Below are 7541 nucleotides of genomic sequence, written 5' to 3'. Positions count from 1 at the left end.
TAAGGTTATAACGACTCTCTTTAACAAATTTTAACTGAATATTTGGGAGTAATATTTTTTATGAGCTTTATTTATACATGACTTGTAAAATACTATATTCAACCAAATCATAAAATGTTAATAATTTCAACTGATGAAATTATATATTTGCTGGGTGACCATAGCACTTCCTAATAATTCTTATAGCTCTTTTTTGTCAAATAAAAATAGGGTTTGTAATTGTTTTGCATGCTTTTCCCCAAACTTCAATACAATACATTAAATATGGAACAATTATTACATTATACAATATATACAACCAACATTTTGTCATTCAAAAACTCTTTTACTTTATACAGTAATACAATTTCTTTTAAATATTTTTATTCTTAAGTAATTTACATGAGCTTTCCGTGTCAGCTTCTCATCCATAACGACACCCAAAAATTTTATTTCATTAACTCTATGAATTTCAATACTGTCAATTTTAGATGGGACTTTGATAATTTTATTTCTATTACTAAATATCATGTATTTTGTATTTTTTCCAAATTTAATTGTAACTTATTAAATTAGAACCAAGTTTGCATTTTTACAAATTCTGCCTGTATCATCTCTAACATCCGTTCAATATCTTCACCTGAACAAAGAAGAAAGTGGTATCATCTGCAAATAAAACACACTTCAAAAGCCCTGACACATGAACCAGATCATTCACATAGAAAATAAACAACTTTGGTCCCAACACAGAGCCCTGAGGAACTCCACATCCATTAACACAACACAAATTGTCTCCTCTTATTCAAATAACTAGCTGCCCACTGTAGTGGTAATCCTCTAATGCCATATTTATTCAGTTTTTCAAGGAGAATGTTGTGGTCAGTAGTGTCGAAGGCCTTTTTAAAAAAAAAAAAAAATTGCTAACGCAATACTGTTTTTGATCAACAGCAGTCTCTTATATTAGTTCAATGAGAGCCATTGATGTTGAATTATTTGCTCTAAACTCATACTGACTATTACTATTTTAATGGGTTTGTAGCACGGCTCCAATTCTCGGCGGTCTCCATCAGCGGTCTCAATTTGTCCCAAAGTAAAACGCCCCTTACCTGCAGAAACCATACTCCCTTTTCCTCTGGCAACATTGTTGGGGTTTTGCTTTACGGATGCTTTGCAGTCAGAGGAATATCGTGAAAAATCATCAGAAAAATTGGATAAATATCAGTGGAGAAATGTAATTCAGACAGCGTTACCCTGAGTGTTTAGAGAGTGGAATACAGTTTATTCAATTTCCAAAACCTAAACGGAGTCTGTAAAAATGTAAAGATGGATAAAGGTCAGCGGCCGACCTCATGAGCAGCTGAATACAACAGTTATAAACAGGAAGTACCACATGTTCATCTGTATGAAGGTAACTGCAGGTAAATCTTTCATTTTCTGTCATAATTACATTGTTTATTGGGTAAATTAAAGGTTAATGCTTTAAGCTAGTTGTGCTTTGTTTGTGTGTTTTGTATGTAGATATATGTTGCAACTTCTGGTTGCATAAGTTTAGTCTTTGTTTACTTTGATCAGTTAACATTAAACTGATGTTGCACAGTGTTTATTAGGTTATCTAGTGTTAAATGTACACTCTTAGTACATACTGAATTTCACTGTAAGTTGTTGCCATGTGTCACTGTGGCAGGAAATCATCTACTACACTAAGTATTTTAAGTTAATAGTATCTGAACATTTTTTTGCTTGTCATCTTTGCCTTAATGTTCACTGATAAGGCAGAAATGTCTCACTAGTCATCTTGTTGTTTTGTCCGAGGTTAGCTCACCCTGGGTTATATATTAGAGTGGGCGGGGCGATCTTAACCCTTTGCGTCATGTCAATTGTTGGCGCTTCCGCGACTGCCTCGTTTAATTCAAACGCACGTAAAATGTAAAGGTATGGCTAATAAAGTTACAATGGAACATATTCAAATATATGATAGTGGTTCCTGTGAGCAATTATAGAAACAATTCCTGAATGTTGTTCATACTTTGTTAATGCTAAATGTTTGTCTCTTGACCCTACAACTGGGTAACCTTACAGTAGACCTAGCCCACTACTGGAGTTTTAATAGGGCATTTAAATATACTAATAAACATGACGGATGATGATCATATTGCTTAATATAGGCTAGGCCATTGGTAAGAAGTGATTATTATATTACCATTTCATATTGGCTTGTGATTTTTTTTCTCCTAAAGGTTAGCTTAGGCTATCCTGATGCATGCTCAGAATAGCCTTAGGCTGCACTGTGCTTCTTAGACTGTGGCTAGTAGGGACAAAATTAGTTAGCCTACTTTATGCCACCGCTTTATATGTAGGCCTACCTACTAGTTATTCATTTTAAGTTGTAGTGTGTCAAGGTCAGCTTTGCTGTACCCTTACTACAATTATATTTAAATAATGGGTTCTCTCTTTTTCGAGCTAATTACAGCCATGTGACAGAGGTACTGTGTTGTCGATGGTTTAATCAGTGACATGAGACATTAATTTTCTTTGACCCATCAAAATAAATGTGGTCATTTATTGAACAGAATCAAAATTTAACATCAAAACATTGTACACTTGATTAGTTGATCTGGTTCTGATTAATAAAACTTGGCACGTTTTACTTAATAAAAACAACAGACATTTCTGAAGGCCTCTAGATTAATTACTGGCAAAATAGAAGAGTTTAAAGATGGGAAATTATGGAGGAGTTTAAAGGGAGGGGTTTGAAGGAAGATGTATGTCTGTAGACCAGAACAACACACTCCTTTCAAACACAGCTCGCCCTCGGTCCACTTAGTGCGTGAAGCTCGTGACAACTCTTTACCTTGGCAGAGGATGGGTCCGCTACGGTCAAGAGGTCCCTGGCACGCTACCATTCAGCATCTCCTCAGGGCGGCTGCGACTCGGCAGAAGTCGTGAGATACTCCGTTCAACAGAACAAACTTCCTCAGAAGTTGTAGGGCGTTCGCCCAGGTGAAGTCACAGCGAGGCGCCGTGACTTCTGCAGAGATGGATGACTCCATCAGACTGGAAAACTGAGTCCGAAGTTCCACTCAGCAGTGGAAAAACTCCATGAAGACTGAGAACTGCAGAACTGCCGCACTGACTCCAGAACTCCCAGAACTCCCTCCAGCACTCGAGTAACCTCCATAACCGAATAGTTCCAGGAAGTGTCGACTTTTAAAGAGTTCTCACTTCAGGATTTCCTGATTGGTTGAAGCAACCAACAGGGGGTGGTTCTAGTGATGTCAGAGGGTCATTACACGTCAAGAAAACAGCAGGAATGTTTTGAGAACAGTTAGTTACAGACGAGAAAATATTTTGGAGAAATGACAGACTTACAGGTGCCAGTTTTCTTATTTACTGTCTGAGAGTTTAAAAAACACAACACTTCGTTCCAATAACTTCCCTCTGACTTTCGACCGACATCACTACTTCTCATTTAGACAGAAGATCAAAAATGCATAATTACTTTGTAAAATAGAATTTTAACTTGATTTCCAATTTAAATGAGGAATAAAATTCATTAATACTGTTTCACAGTTGATTTAAAATGAGTGGTTCACTTCAACATTAGAAATGGTAGGAACTAAACACACTTTTGATTATCAAGATATTGTAAAATAGTAATGATAATATAACAGAAGAGTGTTCTTTCAATTGATTACTTCAGGATACAATTAGACAGTCTCTGGATGAGCTAATTTGTATTTCTGGATTCAAATCAATGAAATAAAAGTTCCTGTCCCATGAAGGTCCTCAGAGGCAGGTTTTGGTCGGAGGCCTAGTCCACTACAAAGTTTAGCCCATATTATGTTTTTTTGCCTGTGAATAGAAAGGGGAATGGTATTGTAATTATGATAGACCCACCACATGATAGTGAACTGAAACAGTGAAAGAGCAAAACCCTGACCCATACTGTCTACTTTTCCATAAATGGACATTCGCTCGTTTTTTAAGAGAATAGGCCCACAGCCACATTCAGGTAAGCTAACTAAACAACCCCAGTGAGCAGCCTATACCCATCCATTCTCTTTACCTGCTTCTTCCTTTTTGGGTCACAAGGGGGTCACTTATGACCATATCCAGCCATCACTGTGTGAGAGGCGGGGGACACCCTGGACTGGTCCCCAGTCCATCACAGGGACACATAGAGACAAACAACCATTCACTCTCTCACTCACACCTAGAGACAATTTAGAGTTACCAGTCAGCCTAACATGCAAAGGAGGAAACTGGAGAAAACCCACGCATGTACAGAGAGAACATGCAAACTCCACCCAGAAAGGCCCCCGGACTGGTATTTGAACCGACAACCTTCTTGCTGAGAGGCAGCAGCTCTACCAGTTGCACTCCCGTGCTGCCCTAGAAATCTTATATTCCCACTAAAAGTGACCCCAAGCTGCAGTACAAGTGTTACAGCTAGCTGCTGCTATTTGTGCTTGTAATCCACGGAATTCAAAGTAATTATCTGTGTATAGAGAAATTGACTGGGTTGTAAACGTTTGCAATGCATTTATATGAACCGATGTAGAAATTTTGAGTGAAGCTTTGCATGTTTCACAGAATTTTATTTAAAATGACCAAAACTTTCCTTTAACTACTTAAAGTCATCCATCTAAAACAAATATATTTATCTGTTTGACTAAGGTTACATATTTCATAAGGCATACCATTTATATTTCTCTGTCTTGAAGCATTCTTTTAGAGGAAAAAAGATTTGTAAGCTCAGTCATCCAGGTAGATAACAACAAAAAAGGTCAAATCATGTCATCTGGACAAATTTCTTTAAGGGAGGCATTTGGGCATCCCTCACTTGATGGTTCCTAGTCCGACCCTTCTCCGCTGAATTTACTGTCCTCCTCGTTGTTGTCCTCCTCCACACGTGAAACACCAGGTGCCTCCTCAGGCCGGTTCCTGTTCCGGCAGGATACGGTTCAGATTAAGCACTGGTTGTAGTAGATAGCCCCACTGGGCTGCAAGAGTGACGTGTTCAAACGGAATTTAGCTGGAGAGATTTAAAACAACATATTTCTGTCTTGCTTGTGTCGGTGGATGTTTTTGTAGGTTTTTACTGGGCAAGGTATTTCATATCTGATCCTTTTTGAAACAAATACAACCAGTTATTTTTTTGCTTTTGTTAGGGTCTGACATTTTGTGTCCTTTCAGGTTTTTTTTTTTTAAATAAAACTGTGTTATTCTCAGAAAGATAATGTGGCTCGTGGTGTACGGTGATATTTCTGGTCTGACTGGAGTAGGCGTTGTCGAAAATGGCGTGACCTTTGTGTTTGATCATTTGAATGTTTGTGCCAAGAACTGGTTTTGCTCAGCTCCTTTCCCCTGCGTTGTAATGACTTTGCACAAATCACAGAGCCCAACACGCTCAGTGTCCAGTGCACCGTTGGCATTATTTTGCCTTTAATTTTTAGAAAACTGTCTTTTTTAGACACTGGCGTGTGCTGCCAGCTGATATGTGTCTCTGTGTTCTCCTAATGGAGCTGATTTGTATTTCTTTGTGCGTAGATTCATTCGTCTGAGCTGTAAAACTTTAGCAGGCATTATCTTTAAAACTGTGCATTTTGCTTCCCATATTTTGCTTGTGCTCTCTAACCAGCCCAGTGTGATCAAATGCTTTGTCATGTTTGCTGCGGGCGGCACGGTGGCGCAGTTGGTAGAGCTGCCGCCTCTCAGCGAGGAGGTTGTTGGATCGAATCCCGGCCAGGGGCCTTTCTGGGTGGAGTTTGCATGTTCTCTCCATGCATGGGTTTTCTCCAGGTACTCCAGTTTCCTCCCAAAAACCCGGAACATGCATGTCTCTGTGTGTCCCTGTGATGGAGTGGAGACATGTCCAGCATGTCCCCCACCTCTTGCACAGTGACTGCTGTATATGGACACCAGTGACCCCTGCAACCCAAAATGGGAGAAGCAGGTAAAGAGGATGGATGGATGAATGTTTGCTGTGGCACCCACAGATTACAACGGTTTTAAAGCCTGACTTCAGAAATATTTAACGATTCAGGGGTTAAGGCTAAATATGCTCATGTTTGCTGTGTATACAGGAGAACTCGCCCATATGAGGTGTGTTGTCACCAATTCATTCAGCCTTTATTTAGACAAGGTGGTGCAAAAAAGCAGCTGTTCTCTTTTTTAAATAGACACTCTTTATGTACAGGGCAAAAGGAAAAATGAAGTGATTTTTTAAAATATGGTTATGGTTATGTACAATTTTGAGCAAAACACTGGATATGCTTATAAACCTGTTTTACAGACATACAGGCATTAACTTGCTCAAGTCATGTTCACTCAGCAGAAACTGATTTCATCTTCCTCATCACAACAAATCCTCAAAGGGATTGTTAGGTGCTGCCTGCAGAGAGATGATGCAGTAGATACATTTGTTGTGTCTTAGCGACGAAAAGAGAAAAAATCCAGGAAGGCATGAGATTAAAAATGCACTTTTGAACAAACATCAAAGTCTGTGCTCATGAATCCTGGTAAAATATCTAACAAAGTTAAGTCAGGTCCTCTGGATGGTTTCTTTGTGTTGAAATGTTTCGTCCTTCATCCAAAGGACTTCATCAGTCCGGGGAGCCACAGCAAACTCAGTCCCACAAGCAGCACAGTCACATAGTGGGCCAACCAGTTTGACGTTTCAACACAAAGAAACCATCAAGAGGACCTGACTTAACTTTGTTGGATTTTTTAACCTGGATTATTGAGCATGAACCACTTTTGAACCACTTTGGCTATGGCTGCCTCAGAGGAGTCGACGGGGGAGAGGGCAGACTCCAGACTCCAGAAACCATCTTATCACCTTCAAACTGGCTGGCCCACTATGTGAAGGTGCTGCTTGTGGGACTGAGTTTGTTGTGGCTTCTTGGACTGATGAAGTCCTTTGGATGAAGGACGAAACGTCTCAACACAAAGAAACCATCCAGAGGACCTGACAACTTCATTGGATTTTTTAACAAAGTTTTCAGAACAGACATATCTGGAGAAACTAACGCTGCCTTTTGATAAACTTGTTTTTTTAGTTTGTGGTCTTTTTTATGCATCGCTGCAAGGAGCAGGCTTTATTAGAAGCACAAGTTTTTCTTGTGACTTCTCTCACTTTTTTGTTTTAGGGTTTTATCTGAAGGCTGCAAACAACCATAAGTAGTTGAGTTTAGTTGGTGATGAAGAGCGAAAACTGTTTAAAGGAAAATAGCATTCCTAGAAGGAATACATATCGCCAGCAGCCTTGCATGCCTAAATTTTAAAAGGATCTCTTGTGATCTGTTACTCAGAGTGTATTTGGGATCACTCTTAGCTACTACCATACAAAGTCCTATCTCAGTATCTTTTAATTTGACAGGGTTATAGCAATTTTATGTTAGTTAAGATCCGATAGCTATGGTAGCCATCTTGAAGTGGATTGCCTCCAAAGGTGAATCAGTTGTAGATCAGAGGTGGAAAGAGTACTGAAAATGTGTACTCAAGTACAAGTACTGTTACACTGCTGAAATTATACTAATTTACAAGTAAAATATTGGAGT

Source organism: Nematolebias whitei, chromosome 19 (assembly GCF_014905685.2).
Source record: "Nematolebias whitei isolate Nwh7 chromosome 19, NemWhi1, whole genome shotgun sequence".
NCBI classification, from domain to species: Eukaryota; Metazoa; Chordata; class Actinopteri; order Cyprinodontiformes; family Rivulidae; genus Nematolebias; species Nematolebias whitei.
This window is presented reverse-complemented; position numbering follows the sequence as displayed.